The sequence below is a fragment of the Canis lupus genome, chromosome 1, assembly GCF_003254725.2.
Source record: "Canis lupus dingo isolate Sandy chromosome 1, ASM325472v2, whole genome shotgun sequence".
Lineage (NCBI taxonomy): Eukaryota > Metazoa > Chordata > Mammalia > Carnivora > Canidae > Canis > Canis lupus.
Genome location: NC_064243.1, coordinates 36,783,293 through 36,809,114, shown reverse-complemented (window position 1 = coordinate 36,809,114; position 25,822 = coordinate 36,783,293). Strand labels below are relative to the sequence as shown.

Below are 25,822 nucleotides of genomic sequence, written 5' to 3'. Positions count from 1 at the left end.
GATTGACCATACCAAATGTTGGAGAGGATGTGGAAGAAATAGAACTTTCATACAGTGTTGCTGGGAATATAAATGGTTCACATTACTTTAGAAAGCAATTTGGCACTGCCTCAAAATGTGAAACCCAGCACCCACCATATGATCCAGCTGTTCCACTCCCACATATTTACTCAGGAGAAAGGAAAGCATATATTCATACTAAGGCATTCATAGCAGTTTTATTTGTAATACTCCAGACTGGGAATAACTCAAATAATCCTGTCGATCAACAGGTAAATGAAAGAATGAACTCCTGATACAGGCAATGACTCAAAATAATCATCATGTTCAGCACATGAAGGCAGACAAAAAAAAAGTACATAAGAAGTTATCGATTCCATGTATATCGAACTCTAGAAAAATGCAAATAAAAAATGAATGAATGATTGCCTGAGGTTTGGGATCAGAGTAGGAGAAATAGATCATGAAAGTAGTGAGGAAATGTGGAGGGACAATAGATCCATTCACTATCTTGATTGTGGTGATAGTTTCACAGAATTTATATGGATCAAAACTTACCAAATTGTACATTTTAAATATGTGCAGTTTATATCAATTAGACAAAGATTGTTTTTAAGAAAGAGTTGCTATTCATTCCTGGTCATTGGCTTTTAAACTGTCAGGTTTGTACTTTTGGATATTATATAAATTAGGACAAACTGCTGCTGTGTTGTCCTAATGACAATATTTCTTGACCCTGAAATCTGACCCCTAGACTCTTTCCTACAAATCTCTCATTAATTGGACATGAAAAGGTGAAGAAAGTGCAGAACAGAAGAGGGTGGCTTTCCCCAGAAACCCATAACACCAGGGACTAATTTTTTCCATTCCCCTTGTAGCATTGCTTCTGAGGTCTTGAACAGTTTTTTTTGTTTTTTTTTTTTTTTTGAGAGGGAGAGAGAAAGTACGTGAGCGGGGGTGGCGGTGTGGGTGAAGTGGAGGTGTGTGGTAGGAGGAGGGGCAGAGAGAGGGGGAGAAAGAGAATCTTAAGCAGGCTCTGTGCCCAGCATGGATGCAGGGTTCAACTCCCAACCCAGAAATCAAGTCTGAGCCAAAATCAAAAGTCCAGTGCTTAGTGGACTGGGCCACCCGGGCCCAGGAACAATATTTTTGAACAGCTTAGGGACAATCTTCCAGGACAGGAATTTGAGGTGAGAGAGAATGGGAAGCCAGCATATATTAAGATCTTTGGAGGATGGGTTGATGTGTATAGTTTTGAAACAAAGCAGATCTATGTCCTATTTATGGTTTCTTTTTTGGTGATTTTTACTTTATTTTGATTTTTAAATAGTTTTAAAAAAGGACAGTGGATTTTTATGTTCATGAAAGAGGAGATTAATAAAGATTAAGAAACACTATTTTAGGATATTCTTATTACTTTTTATTTAGTGGCTCTTAACTTTTTGAGGAGTTTTGAGAGCTATAGGCCCTTTCCCTGGAAAAATGAATCCACACATAATGTTTTGTAGAATTGTAAGGGGTTTCACAGAAGCAACCGCCAGGTGCCCATGGATTCCAGGTCTATAGCTTGTATCTACAGTCATCTTGTTTCAGATGCCCTCAGGGCTGTATTAGGAACAGTAGACCCAACATGTGCTTCTGGAAATCTTTTTTAAAAATGCAGGGTGCCTGGGTGGCTCAGTTGGTTAAGTGTCTGCCTTTGGCTCGGGCTATGATCCTGGACCCTGGGATGGAACCCCCTGCCCCTCCAAGTCAGGCTCTGTGCTTAGCAGGAGGTCTGCTTCTTCCTCTCCCTCTGCCTTTCCACTCTGCTTGTGCTCTCTCTCATAAATAAATAAATAAATAAATAAATAAATAAATAAATAAATAAATAAATAAAATTTAAAAAAGATGAGTCTGACTGGTAAACATTGGGATGATGAGATTATATTGGCCTGCAGCCTTTGGAGAAGAAGCAGAAGGTAAGCCTTGGCTAAGAATATTAGCTTTATTTCCTGCTACCTGTGTGATTTTGGGGAAAGCACCCAACTTCTCTGAATCTCACGTTTCCTCATTTTAAAATGGAAGGAGAATCCTATCCTGTCTAATCTATTTTACAAGCATTGTATAAGGCTCAAATAAGACATGATTAACATTGACTATGTTAGTGTAAAAACTATCAAATGTGGATAATTATTACTCTGCATAGAAAAGACAGGAACTACCTAAGTCAAAAGGGAGCTTTTAGATAATGCATTTGATTATATGCTTTGAGATGGGACATAGATTTTCATCTATGGTATTTGCATAGTACTCTTACAATTTCACATAGCTTCTTCTTTTTTTTTTAAAGATTTTATTTATTTATTCATGAGAGACAGAGAGAGAGAGGCAGAAACATACAGAGAGAGAAGCAGGCTCCATGCAAGGAGCCCGATGTGGGACTCGATCCCAGGTCTCCAGGATCAGGCCCTGGGCTGAAGGCAGGTGCTCAACCACTGAGCCACCCAGGCATCCCACAATTTCACATAGCTTCTTGATCATTCCAGAAGGCAATGAAAATCAATCAACTTGTTTCCTAGAATGCATTTGCCATTGCCACTAGGGTGCATGAATTTTCTGGTTTCATCAGGTGCTTTCCATAGTCTGAGGCTTGTTCTGCCACAGGGTCGCATGCTGGCAGAGGTAAGGCGGTGAGGGGGCGTTTATGAGGTCCCTTGAATGTTCTTGCATGAATGGTTCTGTCTCTTCACATTATCAGGCCCAGATAGTATGCTGAAATGATTCTAGTACCACTAAAGAGTAAAACATGTTTGTAACATTCATGCTGCTTAACCAGGTGTTTTTTTTCTTTTCTTTTCTTTTCTTTTCTTTTCTTTTCTTTTCTTTTCTTTTCTTTTCTTTTCTTTTCTTTTCTTTTTCTTTCTTTTCTTTTCTTCTTTCTTTCTTTTCTTTTCTTTTCTTTTCTTTTTTCTTTCTTTTCTTCTTTTCTTTCTTTTCTTTCTTTTTTCTTTTCTTTTCTTTCTTTCTTTTCTTTTCTTTCTTTTCTTTCTTTTTTTCTTTCTTTCTTTTCTTTTCTTTCTTTTCTTTTCTTTTCTTTTCTTTTCTTTTCTTTTCTTTCTTTCTTTTCTTTTTTTCTTTTCTTTTCTTTTTTCTTTTTTAATACCTGTCCAGGCTATTATTATAAAAGTAGATTAAAAGTAGATGTTGACTGTACCAGCCTTGTAGGAGTCAGGATAGAGTCGATGCTCAAGTACCATTTCACTTTTTCTTTTTCAAAGTATAAAGCTTTTAAAGAGGTATAAATTTTCTTGAACAGCATCTCAGCAACTTGTATATCAGTTGGTTTGGTTTTGAAAACTCCATGCCTGTGGTTGCCTCCTCCCCCTTTCATTCCATTGTATTGGCCACATTGACACCTCCAGTACAAACTCATTTATAGTCTGGGCGCCAGCAAACTGGCGCTGCTGGAACACCTCAAGGGGAAGTAATTATTCCATCAGAGGACTCTTATTGTCCTCATCATGCCACTAATTTCTGCATGATTTAAATGTGCATTTTCCACTGCCTATTATTTGCCTGCTGCTGACACCACAGGTGCTATTATCAGCAAGGGCCTGGCTGGCTATCTTTTTCTTCCCTGTGGTGTCAGGTTGGTATTCTGACATTTGAAAAGAGAAAAAAAGCATGGAGGAGATTGGAATCTAGTTCTTGGCATGCCCTTACAAAGCACTTTGCACTGCACTGGAAGTCACAGATCTGGGCTCCTATTCTGGCTTTGTATTTACAGGTCATGTAAACACGGTTAAGTCACTCAGCCTCTCAGAGTTTCAGTTTCCAATTTGTAAGATGACAAAACACTGGTTTCAGCCTGTTGGAGTAGTCCATTTCCTGAGTATTATCTTATTCTTGGCCCCCTGGGAAAATCTGAAATGCAGAACAGGTATATTTATATAAAGATATAATAACAAGTTTAATTAACATGATCTAAATGAATATAAAATGACATTAATTATGTGGCAGCCTTCTGTCATGCTGTCAAATTCTTGATCTTTAAGGCTGGAGATATGAAATGCTTCTTGTCGACGAGTGTGAGTGGCTGGAGAGGCTTACTACTAGGCTCTCTAAACACCCAGCCTATCCTGAGGAAAAGTTACATATTCTGGGCAGCTCACAGAGAATGGCGGGCCAAGATGTCAGACTCTGGGGGATTGACCACTGGGGTATCTCTGCATGATCCCATAGAAGCACCAGTTGTTCCTTGGCATGATCTGGCTTTAGGATTCAATATCCGTATGATGGATCAAATAATGGTACCTGACTTATCTTCCAGTCAGTGTGCGTGGTTGGGGAAACAGAGTGTGGCAGGCACAGCATCCACTAAATTTCATATACTTTCTTACAGTTCTCAGGCTCCCCTGCAGTTAGGTTGGGGTCCTGTGGCTAGTTCTGACTAATGAGATAGGAGTAGATGTATTGGTGCCTCTTACAGATATAAGCATAAGAACCAGTCTACTTCCACCAATTTTTTTTTATTCTGCCTTGGCAGCACGTTCTAGAGGATATAACTACAAGATGGAGCTGGCCGGTCAATTTGGATTGGACTTTACCGAAGCAAGGAATAAAACCTTTGTTGTTTTAAGTCATCCAAACTGGGGGCTTGTCTATTGCAGTAGCTCGTGTTAATTATCCCATTTAAGACAGGGTAAAAGGTATGGGAGATTGAGGACAAGTACTTGAAAGTTATTTAGAAACAATTTCAGTTCTCAAGGAAGAGTATTCTAAGAAAACTTTTCAAAAATAGGTTGGTCAAGAAAAAAATATTGGCTTATCCAATGAGCTAGTTAACTGTGTCTGGGTTCACCACAGTGTTTAAGAAGATATGCGTACACGGGATGCTGTTAAACAGCATCCAAGGTCTTCCTGCTGTACCTGTTCCCCTGATGGTCTAGGGGAACCTAGTGAGGGAGACCCACTAAGATGATGCCTGTGAAGCATTGCATGAGTGTAAGACAGCGTTAACAAACACTTACAGAGAGTGTACCAAGCATGTTTTCCCTTTACCAAAGTCAACTTACTCTTTTGTGATTTCCAAGGAAGACTTCAGACTCTGTTTATTGGATTTTCAGTGTCCTTTTATAGTACTACTAAACCAGAATGACTTTGACATAGGCACCAGGCACTTTCCTTTCCTAATTTACTAGATTTCTTCAGGTCTTAGGCTACTTTTGCCTTTAGGATTGTTGCCAGGCAACAGCTGAAAGTCATTGGTCTAAAACACCTTAGAGAAACTCTTCTTTTAAGAAACTTTAACAGTTTCTTTTGACCCCAGTAAAAAACAAAAGATTGACTAGTATTTTGAAAGGTGGCTTTCAGTACCTTCTGAATGTTCTTTGTTTGCTGTTTTGGGTTTTGGTAAAGGGTTTTTGCTTTCTCACTCTCAGGGCCACATAAAAGCAGCTCCCCTTCAATAACTTTCACTGGTCAACACTTAAGAAAGGAGTGAACAGGAGTGCCTGGGTGGCTCAGTTGGGTGAGCATCTGACTCTTGATTTTGGCTCAGGTCATGATCTCAGAGTTGAGGGATTGAGCCCCCACATTGAGCTCTGCACTCAGTGGGGGTCTGCTTGAGATTCTCTCCCTTTCCCGCTGCCCCTCCCCCTACTCACATTCCTTCTCTCTCTCAAATAAATAAATAAATAAATAAATAAATAAATAAATGAATCTTTAAAAAAGAAAAAAAAAGAATGAACATTGTGGTCAAGGTGATCACCACTCAGCAGTTGGTTATGACTACTCTTCTCACTTTGAACAAGGTGTTGGGGGCTTTATGCAGGCAAGAGATCAGGCTGGGGGCTGCAGAGTGAGTCAGAGGAAATTCAGGACAAGTCATGCAAATAGAACGTATGTGAATAAGAGAGCCAGCCACCAATAATCCAGGCACTGTCCAGAGAGATAGTTGCCATTTCTATTTTATGCCAAAACAATTCTTCAGAAACATTAGTGATAGAAGTTATCTTAATGATGTTAGTTGGTAAATATTAATGATAGAGGAAGCTTTGAGCTCTTCTGGTCCAAATTCTCTAAATTTCAGGAGTTTGAAAGGCAGCAGCAAAGATATGGTTTGCTTAGTGTCACAGAGTTAATGGCAGATCTAGGACTAGCATTCAAGTCTCTGAATTTCCAGTCATTGCCTTTTGTATTATACCACTGATATGTTCTTGGAGATGATTATGCAGACAATGCACACAATTTTTGGTAAAACTCATCTATCTAAGAACAAATAGCCCCAGGATATGAAGTTACTGTAACATACATACATTCATTCATTCATTCATTCATTCATTCATTCATTCCTTCTGACCTTAAGGAGCTTCTATTTGAAAATAATATTAACTGACCCAGACATTGACTTAGAGAAAAGATTTGCATATTTCTTTCCTTCTTAAGCACATCATTGTTTTGTGGGGCTCATAAAACACGTAAAAAAGCAGTAGTCATGCACAGGGTGCCCCATTCCTGATTTCGGTTTCCTGAGGTGTAATGGTTAATGCTTCTCTCTTTCCATTATGAGTAGAGAGAATTCAGCTCACCTATTCTACTCTTCCAGAGCTTCTCAGGGCAAGGAAGATGGCCTCCTGTGACCATTCAGACAGGTTGACACCCATCCTTTCTCAGGACTGTGGATTTCAGAAGGCCACCATCCTTCCAAGAAAAGTAGTACTTTCACTCAGGTTTTCCTTCTGCCAAGGCTCAGAGAGCAAACACAATCTTATGCACAATCTGGAGCTAGACCCCAGCAGCCACCCTGTTTGGGAAGGGCGTTGGAGCTATGAGAGCAGGAGAGCTGGTATGTGTGTTAAGATGAGTTTTCCAGGTGCCCCAATTTGAACCTAGTTGAGTTCATGTTCCTTCTTTCTTGCCTAGGCACTTCTCCCCTACCGTTTCATAAATAGCAACTTGATCTGAGCCTTCAGAGGAGGTTACAGCTGCTCGAAGCCCTGCTGTTATCTTTCAATTGCATCTGGTGCACCAATAAAACCAGGTTGCCACGAGCACTAGTTGTTAGTACTATGTGTTAGGATTGTGACATTTTCGGGGCAGTCAAATAGCAGGTAAGTTAAAAACCATGGGATCATAATGTGGGCATTCCATCAGGAAGGGTGGCCAGTCTGAGGGTGCCAAGACGAGAGAGAGGAGACAATCTGAGTCAGGTGTGCTGAGGGCCAACACTAGAAGGTGAGACTGAGGCCAATGGAAAGCTTGGGGACAACCAGAGAAATAAAAGTTCAGACTAGTCAGCAGGAAGGGCATGAGTCTCCTGTAAGCCACCCAGGTACAGTGTTCTAATGCTGCCCCCATCAGGGAACCCTGTGTTAAGACAGAGATGGTGGGGTGCATGGGTGGCTCAGTCGGTTAAGTGTCTGACTTTGGAGTTCAGCTCAGGGTCATGGGATTGAGCCTGGTTAAGGCTCTGCACTCAGTGGGGAGTCCTCTTGGAATTCTCTTGCTCCCTCTCCCTCTTCCCCTCTGCCTACTTGTGTGTATGAGCTCCCTCTCTAAAATAAATAAATAAATCCTAAACAAACAAAAAACACAAAACAGAGATGTTCACTGATGAGAGGATGCTAAAAGCTGCCTGAGGCTTATATGACAGTAGCAGTGGTGATTTAAGCCCTTCCTTTGGCACAAACACAGAAATAAGCTCCAGACAAATTTAAAAGGCTACAGATTATCTGGGCCACCTTAAATGTGAATGTAACATTGGCTTTGATAGGTGGTTGTGTCAGGATCCACTACAAGACTTCCCACCAACACCTGCAAATACATATATACCCCACCCCCCTTGTGTATATATTACATACTTCATAAATATGAGTAGTTACATTCATGACATTACAGTTTATGTACTATATATTAGTGGTAATATATATATATATGACATGAGTTACAACACAGTAACACACACACACACACGCAAGTAAATTTTGCAGGACCCTGTGTCCTCTTCAGAGGCTGAATGATTTTTTTCCCCTTCCTTGTGCTGTGCCCGCCTACCTTCCCTGCATTCATCATGATTCTTCTGTCATATGCTTGGGCAGTGCCATAGGTTCCAAACCTCAAATGCCCTATATTTTTTGAAACTTACCTGCTCAGTGTCCCATTTCCTAAGAACCTTTTTAGTGAGGTTGATTCTAATCTAATAATCTAGTTCTCCTCGGTGGTTGCTAATGACTTACTGTGTTATACTATTCAGAGAATGTAATTGTATGTTAACTGAGTCCTTCTGAGCTTTATCCCAAATGTGCTGCTGTCAGGGCCTGGAAGAGGTGAGGTAAGTGGGGTGCCTTAATTTAAGGAGGTACTTGCACTCCTCAGAGAGTAAGTGTCCCCTTAGATTTTGTGCCTTAGGAGCTTGTGTTACCCCACCCTCTTTCAGGCCCTGATTGCTAGTGCTGGATGGAAATGTAAAGCACTGTCGCCAGCAAGAAGAGACATAATTCTTGTCACCTCCAAAATCACATTCCATAAGTATCTGCTTGCTTTGAAGCATTAACCTTGGGACAACTTAGGTCTTAAATTCACTTGCCGAAGTCAACATATAAAATACCACATAAGACATGCCAGTTTGTCAGGATATTCCTTGATGATTGAAACATAGCTTAAAAAAAAAAGATTCTGGGTAATAACAACAGAGGAAATCGGGCACAAGATGATACTAACTTGGCACTGACCTAGTTTTATTTTAGTAGAATAGAAATTCTGGATTAGTATGGTATTAAGGATGAATTTAAGGCCTAGAATGTGACACAATCAGTAAAAATGGAGTTTGTAAGGTCAAAAACATAGCTGTATTTCTCAGATAGATTGATTATCTTCCAAGGCGAAATTCACAGGATTCTCAGAGGAAACATGCTAGCATGGGCATACACCATCATTAAGGGGGCTTCTGCCCATTTCCATTTCCAGGTACAAATGGATGGGTGTAATGCTGATGTTTGTTGACTTCTGATTGCCTTGCTTAAGTCACAGTACAAAGGTAATATTGTGATAATAAGGAATATGTAGTGCAATCGTTTTGAAGGTTCTAGAAATCATTCTAGTCACAAATGTTTTTTTCCAAATGGGAAATTAAATGAACAGGAAAATATTACATTATTTTCTTATTAAAGGAATAGTGGTTTTGAACAATTGCTTTTGAAAACAAATGGGCGATTATTTCACATCTATCACCAAGGGCTAACTATATTAGCTAAAAATAAGTGATAGGGGTTTTGTTGCAGGCATTCCTATTAAGGAAGCAACGGTACATAATTTTCTCTAGTAGATGCATGCTAATGATCTTGAGCTTCAGAAACTTCCTCTAACTCCCAGCATTCTTCTCCAAGGGATACTTGATAGACTGGAGCTATGGCATGTAACCATGGAGGGGGAAGGAAAAACACTGATGGAGCTGGAGTGAAACTTACTGCACATGTTTTCAATAGCATTAAAGAAGGGATGGTCATGTGCTTATTACTTTTCTATATCACCTATTTTTTTCCTTATTTTCTACATCCATGTTTAATGATTTATTCAGCACTGTGGTAAGGGGAGAGGTGGGTCGACAGATTTCTGCAGGGATTCAAACCCTGTCTTAAACCTTAGTCTCAACTTTTTGATGCAAAAACAGGTTAGATTTCTTTGGGTACACAATACCTAAGTGCAAAAGTTAGAAATGTTTTATTGATATTTCTGTTTTTCCTCTTGTACCACCATATCCGGATCTCAGGTTTTCTCAGCTTACAGTAAAATTCTGACCATGCTTCTCCAAGCTGCCATCTTTTAATGACTTCCCATTTTTCTGGCCATCAAATCCAGATGCTTAGCCAGTAGTAAGCCCTGCATGACATGACCTCTTTTGGCCTCTCTACTCTCATCATCTTCTACTCATTGTGTGCCAAACGCATTGGCTTCTTTTTGTTCCTGAAATATTTATGACTTTGGATTTTTGCATATATTCCCTCTCTCTGGGATGCAGGAAGTGTATTAATACACTGGAGCAGCAGGAGAGAGAAGGGAAGGTCTTTGAGAGGTAACCAGAGAGAATGAAGAGGGTCCTCTGCAATGGAACAGCAAGGAGAGAGCTATGAAGCTCACAAGGGAGTGTAGACTGGGCAGCAGTTCCCAGGCAACATCCAAGGGTCAGGGGCAGACAGATGGGTGGCACCCGAGGCGCCAGAACTCAGCCTCCCCCAAAACTATCAGGCCCTGAGTGGACCATCAATGTGTCAGGGTCCTTGATCCTGAAGAAATCACGCTACTCTGGACAATGATGTTTCAAATAATTTATGTGGACAGGTGACCAGTGGCCTCCTCAGATCTGGATGCTCTATCAATTCAGGGAAATGAGCCCTTAGCATTGATTCAAGTTGCATTTCCTTTCAATCTGGGCCGGAAATAGGTTGATCTAGAAAAGAAAGATGTTTCTTGCACACCTGAATTTGTGAACTTTATTTTATACCTGCTACTCTAGTGATTTATTTAACTTATTAATTAGTGATTTATTTAACTTATTAAATTAGCATGATTCATCCTTCTTTTGTATTTATGTTATATCTCTTCAGCTCTATCAAAAGCTCCTGGAGAACTGTGTAATTTCACACTCTACTAGAATTTTCTGCATACAAATAACAACCAGGTTTCTGTGTACAGAAAAACTGGGGACACTGTCTGGCATAGAGACTTTAATTAGTCACTTGATAACCATTGTCCTCATAAGTGGTCCAAGTGCTGGGAAGTAGTTCACATGCATTCAGTAACCCAACCATTATTATAGAAATAAGAGAAGATATGTGAGTCAGGGAGTGGGAGAAAAAACAGATAGGTCAGCTGTTAGGGCTTGCCTGACTCAGGGCTATCATTTATAATAGTAACTGCCATTTGTGTGTCCTTACTAGAGCAGGGCCGTGCTGCCCCCACCCCCCTTGCTTTGTTCCAGTGCTTGTGTTAGTAAGGTGAGAAATGCCACTTCAAAATCAAAACTAAAGAGGTGCCCATTAATCAGTAGGACAAAACTGTATATAGGAATTACTCTAATTTTGTTGTTTACATATCTGCATATGTATGTATTTGGAGAATACACACCCACAAATATTTTTATGGATATGAATGAAAATATATCTCTCTATGCCTATATCTATATCTATAAACTCTAATCCCGGTGATCTCTGGATGGTGAGACCCCTGATGACTTTTATTTATTGTTTGTAATCCTCTAAGATTTCTACAACAAACACATTTTTTAATATTCAGGAAAAATAGTAAATGGTTCAATTTTTAAAAAGACAAGTGGATAGAGGCAAGATGCATTATTTTTGATCCATACTTTATTTTATAGCAGAGTTAGCACAGTATTTATTCACTTGACATGTATCTGGGAAAAGAACCATGGATCTACATGTTCAATTATTGTCATCCTCTGACCTGTGTTCTCCAGAATATTTTTAGTGAAACATTTTTTGAATTGTATTACTAAAATCAATTTTACAAATCAATAACCTTAACGTACAGGATATAGAGCAATTTGGTTATAGCTCTGTAACTAATATATGAAGACAAATTCAAAGTGATTATTTCAAAATGAAACCAATGGTCAACTAAAAATATTTGACAAAGCTAACTGTTTATTAGATATATGGTTTTAAACAGAGGAAGCATTAATAGTTGAGTCAGTGGTAGAGCTACTCCATGCCTTTTTTTCCCCAAATCTGACCAAAACTTCTGTCTGTCCATGCCCTTGAAGAGAAGGGAGCTAACTCTTACTATCTCTGAGTGGGCAGTAGCCTTATGAGTACCTGAGTCCACATAATTATGTATGAGTATCAGGTGAGCAAGAACCAGCAGATGTATCTGATTTAATTTGCCAAGTAGTTTCTTTTTCTTTTCTCTTTTCTTTTGACACTGTTTAAATAGGAAATGCAATGAGAAAATTTTACATAAAAGAACTAGATTTCCAGTTTCTCCTGAATTCCAAGGTTTGGTAAAACCAGTCTCATTTGCCTACATGGCATGACATGAGCCAGATATCAGGGTCCCCACCTGCCATGTTTCATACAATTCATTTATCTGCCTGGATCCTGCAAGCACTTCAGTTTACAACCCATGAAAGCCCTCTAAACCCAGGACACCAAGGTTTGGGACTTTGCTTTAGCATAAACATCAAGCTATTTCCTAATGCTAAGTCATCTAACTAGACCACAGTCCCTCGTCATTAATTGTGAAATGCAACTGCCTGGAAGAACAAAAGTTTTGGCAGCTACACTTGACCTGAGCTGAGGTTAACCTTCTATAGCAATCATCAAACATTTTAATCTCTAGACTCCTTTCACTCTTGAAAATTACTGTGGACCCCAATGGTCTTTTGCTTATGTTAGTTGTATTTATTCATAGTTACCACATTAGAAATTAAAATGAAAAGTTAAAAAAATATTTATTCATGTTTGTCCTCAAATAACAAGTAACATGCTAACAGAAATAATATTTAATGAAAATAACTACATTTTTCCAAACCAAAATTTTATTAAGAAGAGGGATTATTATATTTTCTTGCAAATCTCTTTATAGGCTCACTTAACAGGAGATAGCCAGAGTCTCTTATCTGTTTCTACATTCAATCTGCCCTTAATATCACACATCAAGGAGCACCTTGAAAACTTCACTATACATTCAGAAAAGAGGGAAAGTGAGAAAGTTAAATGTCTCAGTATTTTTATAAAAATAATTTTGGCTTCATAGACCCCTTGGAAAGTTTTGGAGATTTCCAGGTATCTCTAACTTATACTTTGAGAACAGTTGGACTCTTATAATTTTTATTTATCCCACTTGATAGGAATGTTCATGTGTTTCACTGGAGAAAACTACTGTGTTTGATTACATGGTGTGCCCCAGACTTTGAGGGGAATGGGGACATATAATATAGTATGTACCCTATATAAATTTTGTAAAATATGAAAAACTCAAAATTTCCCCCAAAATCTGTCCTTAAAGTTTGTGGATAAACAATTATGTACCTTGTACACTTTCTCAAATAAATTTGTTTCATTGTAACAATCCAAACTGAAAACACAAATTAACAACACAATGGTAATAATGAAAACCTCAGCATAGCACAGAGGCAGATATACTTCTGAGAATTTAAAAATTTGCAGCATCTGGAGATACAGCATTATTGAAGAACTATATCCCTATATTTTGATACATCCCTTTATTCATCCAACAGATAGTTTTTAATCATCTACTTGAACATCTATGATAGTCTTAGTTCTAAATTACTGAAATTACTTAAAGCTGGTGAAAAAAAATCACACGGTTTGATGAAATTTCCAACCCATGAGAATATACATGAGTATTTAATTTTGTGGGATGATTTAGATGTTGATAGGGAGTTTGCAAGTGCCGATAAACTATGGCTGGTGGCCCAGACCCTGCTCTCTGCCTGTTTTTAGAAGCACACAGCTATGTCCTTTCATTTATATATTATCCAAGGCTGCTTTTGTAAGACCTGAGACTGTATGATAGCAAATATTTCAAAGCCTGAAATATTTGCTGTCTAGCTCTTTACAGAAATGTTTGCTCACCCCAATCTTGAATGTTGATCTGAATGTCCCCTGAACAACTGGAAAAATAAGATCCAGGTTTTTATATGATGAGTGCTTTATGACTTTTATGTTGTGAGACATCTCTGATGATTTTAATTCCAGAAAAGTGTGGATTGCATCAAGAGATTCTAAGTTGGTGGAATACATACTGAACAGAACTGATTTACTAAGAGAAGAGTTACAATGGAGGCTGATTGGTCTTTCTAGATGAATTTCACTGCTGACTTCACTGTTGCCTCCTGGGCTGATGTCCAAGGCCAGGGTCTATCCATAGCACCAGTTTGTTCAAGTACTTGATGTGGGTAAGAAGCTTCCAGTTGGACATTGGTGCTCCAGATGTGGCCTTCCTACCCTCTGTTCAGTGTCAGGGTCTTATACCATTCAGTGCTGGAGCCTTTTAACATTTCTTTGAGACAGTTAGATCAAACTACTTCTGGTTCTTCTTTTCACACAACTACTTGGATCGCAAAATGAATCGTAGCTTTGTGAATTGTACACCTGAAGAGTTTGAGTTAGGACCACAGAGAGCAGAGTGGATAATGTTGTCTTAATGTAATTATTGTGTCAATCAGCCTCAGATTAACTGTGGTGAAGAGATTTGCTTCTATGACGTCAGGATCAATTAATTTACTGTATTGATTTGGTGTTTACTTTAAGGAGAATGTATGGTTGGAAATAGGGACCATCCACAGACAAAGTATGAAGGAGTAAATTTGTCTCTCTTCTACCATCCTATTAAAAACTTCCTCTTTCCTGAGATGATTATTTTTTTAATTGACACTAATGGTATTGGATAACTGTAGTAATAATTATAAATAATGTAAAATTCATACAATTTAATCTCTATCCATTATTTATTAGTTGCATATAAGCTTATACTTTGCCACAACTTTATTATGTTGATCATAGAAACTGAGACAAAGAAAACAAAGAGATTTGGCCCAAATCACATACTCGAGTAGTAGGAAATTGAGATCAACCCTTGGCTTTATTCATTTTTCCAAATCCTTTGCCTCTATTATCTGTAGGATTCCCAGGACCATCCACTCAATTCTAATTTTGGTCCTTTTGGATAATTCCCTAGGCTCTAGGCATTGCCTGTTCGTGTGCCCTTTTATTTGTCATCACAACCAGCTCCCAGATAGATTGCTGATTGTCAGAAATGTGAAAAATTAACTCACATTGGGACTAATTGGGATTGATTCATTTATATATACATCGAAATGTTGATGGCCTCTTTTTACCACGTATTTTGCCTACTTCTAGATTCTAAAAATGAAGGCAATATGCCTGCCCTCAGGAAGCTCCTGGCTCACAGACATATATACTGGACAAATAATAACCATATATTGCCTTTACTCCATGGTATATATATCCATTTTAAGAGGGATAGTGTTGTAATGATGAAACTTTAGGCACCAACCCACCAACCTTATACAAGTATAATGGAAGAGTGGGGATGAGGGGTCCAGGGACCCTAGGATCTGTAGCAGCTTTGCATAAGGCTCATTTTGTTAGAAAACAGTCCAGTTTAGGCTGCTACCATGCCTATAATATTAGTAATTGGGAAATTTATCAAGATTTATCTCTTATTTAAATCCAAATTTTAAAACGTAGCCCAGTAGGTTGGTTTTCCTCAATGACATTTTTGGCAAATCAGAATTTTGGCAAAGTGGAAGGTAAAGTGACCCAGAAATCCCGACAAACTGACCTCATTAAACTAATCCTTATCACCCTAGTTACTTCTCCACCACTTACTACCCCTAGTCCAAACTGCTTTGTCCTAATTATTCACTAATGTATTGTTTGTTTGTCTAAAAGGTATATAAGCTCTCTGCTCTGGTGACTTTTTGAGGTTTTCATTTTCTTGTGAAGGCCCCCATGTACATGTAGAAATGCAGTAAAATTTGTATGCTTTTCTTCTGTTAACCTGTCTTTGTCAAGTTTAATTTTCAGACCCTGCACAGACCCTAAGAGGGTTGAGGAAAACCTTTTCCTTCCCTTCAGCCCTATTATCTCCTGCCAAAAAAAATGGAAGATTACTGATGGAAGGTTACTCTTGAAATACATCATTTATGAATTTAAAGATATAATGAAACACTGCCATAATGATACCATGCTTGCATAGAGACATCTTGGTTTTAAGTTTTATTTATTTATTTTTTAAAAAAAGATGGGGGGAAGAGAGAGAGAGAGAGCAGGGAGAAGGTCAAAGGGAGAGGGAGAGAAGCAGATTCCCCTCTGAGCGTGGAGCCCCATGTGGGGCTCAATTCCATGACCATGAAATCGTACCTAAGCTAAAATCAAGAGTCGGACGCTCAACTGATGGTGCCATCCAGGTGCTCCAGGGACATCTCTTTCCTGTGTGTCCAGTGAAACACACACAGATGATCTGTTAAAATTGCTCTACTTTTATTTTCTATTTTTATATGGATGTATTATCACACTGGAGATAGAAGAGACCTCAGGCATGCCATGGTTTGCTATGAGCAAAAGGTCTCTCTTGCTTTTTAACATGACTGTACAATATTTGCAGATATACACACCACTAGAGTTTCCTTGATTGCTATGAACAAATATAACTACAAACACAAAAAAAAAGTCTCAATGAAAATCATCGTAAATACTTCAGATGTGTTCAAGGAAAGAACAGAAATCAGAGACATAAGCAGTTATGTGATTTGAGTGCACATATTCTTAAGGAGAGGAAAGTCAGCTCTCTTCAGCAAACATGTGTCAGTCACTCTAAGGAGAATACTGCTGGAGGATAAGGTGAAGCACTTCAAGTTGCTCTGCTTAGAGTTTTCCAGCCAGCATTCAGAGATCCTGATGCCAAAGGCTGCTCTCTAGAAAATGGGTGGACTCTTACTTCTTGTATTAACAATATTACCTTATAATTATAAGTGCCTTTCCTTCTCCACTTGTTACCTCATTTCCCAGAGCTCTAAATACCTTCTGCCTTCTAAATATTCCCTTATTAACCTCAAAGCTGTGGTGAAGCCAGCAGGGAATTTAGAAGTACTGTTCATCTTCTGAACAGCTCAGAAAATTCTATCACATCAGGGTCAAGCCACTTGCAAGATCTCTGCTCATCAGAAATGCATTTGAACCTTCTGGCTTTGCATTAAGAAATGAGGAAAAAATAAAATTACGTCAGTGGTAGTCACCCAGAGGAATGGAAGAGCATGGTCGCCAAGGTGTTGGTTGAAGGCATCTCCACAAGTACACAGCGTGAGGCCTGGGTAGTCTTGGAGTGCTTTTAGATGTTCTGTTTACAAAAGGATTGTTTGTTAAAAATATAGTCCTGGGACAAAAACTTTAAAAATATATATATTTTATTTATTTACTCATGAGAAACACAGAGTGGGAGAGAGAGAGAGAGAGGCAGAGACACAGGCAGAGGGAGAAGCAGGCTCCATGCATGGAGCCTGACGTGGGACTCGATCCCAGGTCTCCGGGATCAGGCCCTGGGCTGAAGGCACTAAACCACTGAGCCATGGGGCCACCCCAAAAACTTAATATGTAAAAATGTAAGTTTTTTTTTTCATTTAATTGAGTGGCTTTGGTTGTGGAACACAAAATGCAAGCAGATACAAAAGTAATGGAATCTGGAAATAGATTCTGTATGCATAAAATGCTATGACTGCAAAAAAAGGTTAATGTGTAGTTTAATTAATGTTCTCCATTACAGAGTCTTGTCTTTGCTAGGCTGCATCTACTTGAGGAAGCACGAACTTGAGTTGTTTACATCAGAAAGGTCAGGGAACTACTTAGGGGAACACAAAAGAATAAATCCAAAAGGTGAGAGGGGAAGAAAAAAAAAGTTAAGATTGCTAGGCAAGGCGAGGTTAGAGAACCTTTGGGATACTGAGACAGCTGTGTGCCTCTGTGTGTGTGTGTGTGTGTGTGTGTGTGTGTGTGTGTGTTTTAAGATTGAGAAAAAGAAAAGGAATTTTAGAGATTTCATCTGTGGATTAAAAATTTAACATCCTTATTTATTTTTGTTTGTTTCTGGATGTTGTTGAGGGGTTTCTTTTGAAACAACACTGATAGTGCTTCAAAGCAGCTTGGTTTTAGTAAGCAAAACCTATGAAATGGCTGATTTTTGCTACATCAAACGTAGTCAAATATTGCTGATTTTTCCTGGGCCGCCTTACATTTGGACTGAGGTAGTTCATGCACAAGGACTGGTATTCCAGGCAGAGGAACTCACAGGCACAAAGGGAGGCAGAGGAGGAAAGGCAGGCACTGAGGCTCGTATGCCACTACCTGCAGAGGATCAGCCATGACCTAACGCTGATACTAGACTAACCGAGTGCTATCTGTATGCCCTTTTTTTCGTGTGCTAAGCACTGATAGAACAGCGTCCAGTACAGCCTCACAAAGATCCTATGAGACAGGTGTTATTAGTTTGCATTATTCTCGTTATTATTTTACTAATGAAAAAATGAGCCTGAGATAGTTAATTTTATGTGTCAACTTGACTAGGCTGTAGTGGTGAAGTGATATGGTTAACATATCATAACATAATAACACATTAGACATTGAGTGAAGCATATCACCATAGCCTGGGTGGTCCTCATTCAATCATTTGAAGGTCTTAAGAGAAAAGACTGAACCCCCCTTTTGAGAAAGGAATTCTGGCTCCAGATGACCTCTGGACTTGAGACTACATCAACTCCTGTCAGAATTTCAGTTTGGGCTTGCCAGCCCCCACAATCGTGTGAGCCAATTCTTTAGGCTCAACCTCTCCCTCTCTCTCTTTTCTCCCTCTGTCTTTCTTGCCCTGCCCCCTGTAAACTATGCTGTGGGTATAACTTGTTCTATGGTGCTTCACTTGATTGCACTCTGCAGATCTTGTTTTTTACAGATCGAAGGCTTATAGCAACCCTGCATTGAGCAAATCTGTTAGCACCACTGGGTCACATCTTGATAATTCTCTTAATTTTTCAAAATTTTTCATTCAGATGATGATTAGCATTTTTTTAGCAATAAGGTATTTTTAAATTAAGGTATATTCATTATTGTTTTTAATGCTATTGCACACTTAATAGACTGCAGTGTAGTGTAAGCATAATCTTTTAATACACTGGGAAAACAAAAAAAATCATTCAATTTGCTGTATTGTGAATTTACTTTATTGCAAGGGTCTGAACTGACCCTGTAATATCCCCAAGTATGCCTGTATGTATATATACTATATTTATAGAAATATATATATTACATGTTAGATATACTTAAAATATATAATATGTCATATATATAATATATAAGAACATGTATAAATATACATATATACATATATACATATAAATATATAATGTACATATACATATCCTATTAGTTCTGTTTCTGTGGAGAACCCTAATACAGAGTCTTATTCAGGGAGCTGGAAAATTATGGAGTAGGGGCAGGAAATCAAGGTTTTTCTGGTTCCAAAGTCCATACTTTTAATAACTTCATCATACTGCTTCCCCCTTAGTTTTCATTATGAAAGTGTCATCCTATATTCCCATCATTTGTTTATGTGTTCGTTTCCTCTACTAAGCTACAAACTCAAGGGGGCAAGAAGTTTTATATCCCTGACATCTAGCACAATGCCTGTCACGTGGCATTGCTCAATACATATTTTTTTTAGAGTCTGAGACAAAAAATTTATACTAATGTGCTTTGAAAACTACAAAGCACTATCAAAATATGGGTTTATTTGTGACATGGCAAATACATAATTCTTGTACAGTTATTTCCTTATTTATTTATTTAAAAATTTATATATTTATTTGAGAGAGAGAGAGAGGGAGCATGAGCAGGGTGAGGGGCAGAGGGAGAAGCAGACTCTTCACTGAGCTGGGAGCCCAATGTTGGGAGCCAATCCTGGGACATCCCAGGATCATGACCTGAGCTGAAGGCAGTAGCTTAACTGACTGAGCCACCCAGGCACACATTTTCTTGTTCAGTTATTTATAAGCAAATACAGAATGTGGGTACCTAAAAATCAGACTGTGTATGCCTAAGCCATTGTGAATGTCTAAGCCAATATGATTACTTGTTATGATTTTTACCCTTTGCCAGCAACCAGAAGTGAAAGAATATTTCCAGGAAGGAAAATAAAATTATATTTCTCTCCAAAACAACTAAAGAAGGAAATAGCAATCATAGATCATTTTCCATATAGAATAAAGCCAGCAGCCTTTAAGTTGGAAAAGGCCAAGTAGGTTCAATATCAAATTCAAGCTTTGATTGATTGGAAGGGCTGTCTACAGCCCTTGAGAAGATTGTGATAGCAATTGGCCCCTCAGTAAAGAGTGTCATGATTAACTAGCAAGGACTGCCTTGTACAGAGGATTGGGGGGTGGACAGCACGAGTGCCATTTTGTCTCCTGCTCTGATTTAAGCAATACAAGACTAGTTCTTTTATTGTTTTTGTGAATTAGTGAGGCTCACTGTTGGAAAGAGGACAGGAATAAAGGTTCAATTTTAAAGGGAGCCAGAATGAATTTCTTGAATCAGGTAAAACGTTCTGAGTTCCTAGATGAAGATTAATCTCCTTGATGCGTCTTTAACAAAGAGTATATTCCACAATTTTTTTCCCTGTAATCACCAAAATCAGATAAAATCAAATTAATCAACATTTTTGGGGACATGTTTACTGGACTAGAAGAATAAATTGCCAGGGCCCTGTCCAAAGGGTAGGATAACTGGGTAGAAATATATACTATTGGCTCAGCTGGTTAAGTGTCTGACTATTGATTTCAGCTCAGATCATGATCTGAGGGTCATGAGATCAAGCTCTTGAGTTGGGCTGGGTGTGAGTCTGCTTAAGATTCTCTCTCTCCCTCTCACTTTGCCTCTCCTCTCTCTCTCTCTTTCTCTCTCTCAGAAAAATAAAAAAAGAAATATATACTATTGTTAGAGGGTATTTTAGTTTTCACCTACATTGCACCATAAATTAGACATTAATTTCATAGTTTTATACACTCACTGGTTGGTCAATGTCTTTGCACACTATTCCTTTTTGCATGCCAAATATTCCATCTGGGATCACTTCACTTCTATTTGAAATTTATATAGTGTTTAGAATCCATGGTAGTAAGGATCTTTTGGTGGTAAACTCACTTAACTTTTTCTTTTGTCTGAAAATGTCTTTGTTTTCTCTTTGTTCTTGAAAGATACTTTTGCTTGATATGGAAATTTAAGTTGGCAGTGATTTTCTGTCATTTTGCTTTTCTGCATTCTTCTGGTTTCCATATTTTATTATGTGAAGTCAGCAATCACTCCATTTATCTTTCTTTTGCATGTAATCTTCTCTTACTCCTTTGAGTGTTTTAAATATATTTGCTTTTGTCACTTTGCAGTGTCACTATTGTGTGTCTAAAATTGAATTTGTTTTATTTCTTTTTGAGATGTATTAAAGTACTGCATCTAAAGATATTTCAATACTTCTTAAAAGTTCTCAGCTTTTTTATCTTCAAATATTATCTATTTCCAATTCTTCATCTTTTTCTGAGTCTCTAGGCATTTTATAGCCATTATCACTCTATCCTCCATGTCTTTCAATCTGTTTTTTGTATTTTACATCTAATTTCTTCATGGCTTTGTTTCAGTTCTCTGGTTCTCAGTGAACAGGCATTTCATCTGCTGTTTAATCTCTCTTAAATTTCTAATTTAATTATTAAAGTTTTATTTATTTGGTTTTTATATAAATATATATTTTGGGGGTTTATTTTAGATATATTATCCAAATGTAGTTTTATTTGATTCTTCATCAAATCTGATCATTCATTCTCTATCATGTCTAATTCTTTGCACATGCTTTCAAGTGTGTTTAATTTTTAAAAATAATGTAAACATATTAAACAGTGATTTTGCATCCTTTATTTGATAATTCTAATGTCTGACATTATTTTTAGTCTGTTTCTATGGTTTATTCTTTATGGTACCTTTTTCTTGTGAATTCTTGGTTTTTGTACTGGGAACTATTTGTTGTCTTGGTCTGTATCTGCATCACATCTTTGGTTGGGATTGAATTTGACATCGTAAAAAAATGACTTACATTTATTTATGCCTTTTTGTTTTGTGTGATACATCCAACTCAAAACCATTTTATAATTTAATTCTTAATGTTTGGACTACAAAGTGTGTATTTGGGCCAAGCCCATTTGAAGACCAAGTTGAGCTCTCATGTTCTTGGGGTAGGCTTTTTTTTTTTTCATCTCGGGTCATAATCAAGACAGGCTAATTTCCTTACTTTCTCCTTTAGTGCCATTAGGGTCTCTGTTTTATACATGGTCTCCTATTGGGCTCCCCATCTTCAGTGGGCACTAGGCTTTTCTACCTCTCCTCATGTACAAAGAAGCTAACAAATCAGAAGCTTAGCTTTCTGTCATTCAGCAAAAATCCTTGGAGCAAAAGCCAGTCTTGGTATTTACTTAACTCCCAGTTACTATTACACCTAATTTTTAGGATCTTTGGAGTCCTTATTTTTTTGTGTGTGCTATTTCATCAGTGCACTTAAAATGATTTCTAAGAAAATAATTTAACCCATTTGGAAAAGTCATTTGAGTCGTATAACCTGTTATATTGCTGAAAAGTCAAAATCAAGTTTTATCCCACCATGCTTTAATCATACTTCTGCTGGGGGCATTTGACTTGAAGACATGGAATCTCTTCACTCACAGAAAACCACAATCATTGAAGGTATTTAGGGGTTTCTCTGATTTGGGGGCTGAAAGCTATAAATGCATTTACCAATTTATGTACTTCTTATTGTACTGGACTCTACAATGTATGAATAAATGGGAATTCACATTAATTCTGGTTAGAAGACTCCTGGAGTCATTTCAACTCCCATCAGCTTTTACCTGTATATTAATAGATCATGTCAGGGTAGTGATGGAGAATATTGAAGTATACTGTACATGAGGTAGCAGCAGAGAAACAGGGCCATATGGCTTTGCAAAATTTCTTATGGCTATTATGCCACACATACTCTCACTCTGGGATGAAGGACCCTGTGACCATAAGTTTGTGCTAGGAAGGGCAGGCTGCTCATCATAAGGCACCATCTGGGAGAGCTTATCCAGATGCAGTTTCCCTTAGCTATTTTCCTATGCTCAGCTCCATTACCATAATGGATAGATTTCTATCATCTGTTCCTTGGGAATATTTTATAATATCAGTGTTTACAGTGTTAAGATTTTTTTTTAAAGATTTTATTTATTTATTCGTGAGAGACACAGAGAGAGGCAGAGACATAGACAGAGGGAGAAGCAGGCTCCCTATAGGGAGCCCGATGCAGGGCTCGATACAGGACCCTGGGATCACGACCCGTTTCAAAGGCAGACGCTCAAACACTGAGCCATCTTGGTGCCTACAGTGTTAGGCACCAAGTGTTAGGATTTTAAAAAAAAATTGTTTTTGGCAAGTAACTAAAGAATGTGACAATTTATTGTCAATGAATTTGACGAGTAAAATATTCCTTTGCTCTGAGCTCTTTTGCTCAGTTTTGCCTCACGAATACCCTGTTCCAATTACTTGAGTCTTGAGCCAATGGGGAATCACACTGGGTTTTGGGTAGTTTTGCTACCATGTGAATCTTCTTTCCCATATTACCATGACATATTTGGTATGTAAGTAAGATTCTGACATGGAATTACATCACTGCAGATAAAATACCTTGTTTAAATCATAAAAACAATTTTAGGATTCTAATTCTTCAAAACAGCATCATATTGCTTTATACTGTTTTGTGATGACAAGCAGGCTTATAAATTTTAAACCAAAAATAAGGATGGCATTTGAAATAAAATTGCCTTTATCATCTTTAAATGTAACAGATAATAACATCTAAAGAATTGAGCAGGGTGGTAAACAATCTTAGTGTCTATGAATCATAACACATGTGTTTTCATCATTTCTTGGGGCCATGACCTTTTGCTGTGTAATTCTGCCCACATCACTGGTATTTTTGAAGAATTTTCACGTACAATAGCAAGAGATAACTAAAAGTAATACTTACGGAGGTGCCTGTCAAATAGAGTGTCTCTAGTCCTCAGTGTAGTTTACACAGTAAAAATTATTATTATTATTAGTAGTAGTAGTATTAGTATTATTTTAAGAGAGATTGTTGGGGAGGGACAGAGGGTGAGGGAGAGAGAGAATCTTAAGCAGGCACCATGAGTAGCATGACCTCGATGCAGGGCTCTTCCTCATGATCCTGAGATCATGACCTGAACTGAAATTAAGAGTTGGACACTTAACCGACTGAGCCACCCAGGTTTCCCAGAATAAAAATTCTTAATAAGTTTACAGGGTATATTTTCAACCCACTACACAGAAGTTTGGCTATGAAAGAGTCTATCCATTATTTGAATATGAGAAGATTTCTGAAGGACATGGTATTTAAATTGATTTTCAAAGGATGCCTCTTAGTGTGGAGAAACCATATTTTTTAACAGTAGAATTTTCCTCTAGGAAGAGCCTTGTTTTATTTGATGAGTACTCTGACAATTCTATTTGAGGTGGGGTTCTGAGGCCACTTAAGTACGGGCTATGTACCAGACTTTTGATTTCCTGAGTAGAATAAGCAAAGTGAGTATGAGCTGAATTCAGCTCTTAAGAAAATAAAAAGAATTTTTAAAGGCAGCAGAATGCAACAGATGGAAGACAAATGAGGTGTCTTCAGGGAAGAGGCTTTTAGGGGAGAAGAGAGAGATCAATGGGGAATCACATTGGGTTTTGGGTAGTATTGCTACAATGTGAATCTTCTTTCCCATATTACCATGACATATTTGGTACAATACCCACTTTAATTTTAATGTATTCTGGAATTAAACCTACCAATGTCCTGCTTCAAGGCTGTTGCCAGAGGTCTAGTCCCTGATAATTAATGGATAGGGTTGTGATGATAGTGAACTGTAGTATTTTTCTTATTTGGGCTCTTAATAAAATTTACAGAGAAGGCACTTAAGGGTGTATTTTCTGGCAAGTGTTTGAAGTCCAAATAAACTCAACTCTTCATTGAGAGCTTATTAAAATATTATAGAGGGCACACGACAGAGAGTGAAGTTGGTGGGCCTTGATGGAAATTGAGGGCTCTTGCCAAAGAGTCAGAGGGATGGGTGACCATTTCAGTTCCACATGGAGAAAGAAATGAAGAGCATTATTTAATCACAATATGGGGGAGTATGAGGGAAAGTGGTAAGAGACAAGGCTGGGAAAATAATCTAGAGCCAAAGTATAAAGGACCTTGAATGACAAGATTAAGTATTTGATTCTTTTTTAGAAAAAAAGAGAGTCATAGAATATTTGTTTTAGGTGGTAATTTGGATTTATAAAATGTTTTTTATTACTTCTAAAAACAATACATTCTTATGAAACCACATAATACAGAAAAAAAAAAAGAAAAAAGAAAATAGATATCCTGGTATCTTACCACCTATATTTTTTATATTCTTTCTATAATTTGTTAATACAGGTTTTAAGAAGTAAAAATGTCATTATGATGCTCATACTGCTTTGGCAGCTGCAATATTTTATTAATCATTGAAGACTTTGATGGAGATTCATTCTATGTGAATGAATGTGGTTGCAGTGAAGTCCTGGGTTGTAGTGAGCAGAGCCTGGAGTACTGGCACAGCCCAGGAGAGGTCTCAGGCAGGGAAAGGTCAGGGTCAGTAAGAAGATGGAAGAGGCCAAGGAGAGCTGGTGGGCATGCTGCTTCCTGGGGGAAATTGAGGCACAGGAGGGCTTTGTGGGCAATGATTCCAGTTATGAACCCGAAACCGTTGAAAGGTTAGGCAAAACAAGGAGTTAGGATGGAACAGTTTGTCAGTTTTGATAGGGAAATTGCTAGGTTTGACTTGAGAGTTATGTGTAGCTGCCAGCAAATCTGGGTTGGAAATGTCCGGTATAAATCGGAACATTGGGGATCCCTGGGTAGCGCAGCGGTTTAGCGCCTGCCTTTGGCCCAGGGCGCGATCCTGGAGACCTAGGATCGAATCCCACGTCGGGCTCCCAGTGCATGGAGCCTGCTTCTCCCTCTGCCTATGTCTCTGCTCTCTCTCTCTCTCTCTCTCTGTGTGACTATCCTAAATAAATAAAAGTAAAAAAAAAAAAAAAAAAAAAAGAAAAAAATAAATCGGAACATTGGGGCCTGGCAACTAGGCTAGAGGATGGGAAGAGAGGAGGGAACAGTAGTTGAG

The 25,822-nt window shown here is 38.2% G+C and overlaps 1 protein-coding gene across 5 annotated transcripts in view; it reads left to right on the top strand.

The window, feature by feature from the left end:
- The window catches only part of EPM2A (EPM2A glucan phosphatase, laforin), a 291,921-nt gene that overhangs the window by 156,123 nt on the left and 109,976 nt on the right, over nucleotides 1-25,822 (top strand). The window contains exon 6 of one of the 5 annotated variants that reach the window (XR_004806486.2): nucleotides 6,907-7,016. The exons of the other annotated variants lie outside the window; for them this stretch is intronic. The gene's annotated coding sequence lies outside the window, so the exon portion shown is untranslated. Of the gene's footprint in view, nucleotides 1-6,906; nucleotides 7,017-25,822 lie in introns of those variants that run through there. 5 annotated transcript variants of the gene reach the window in all.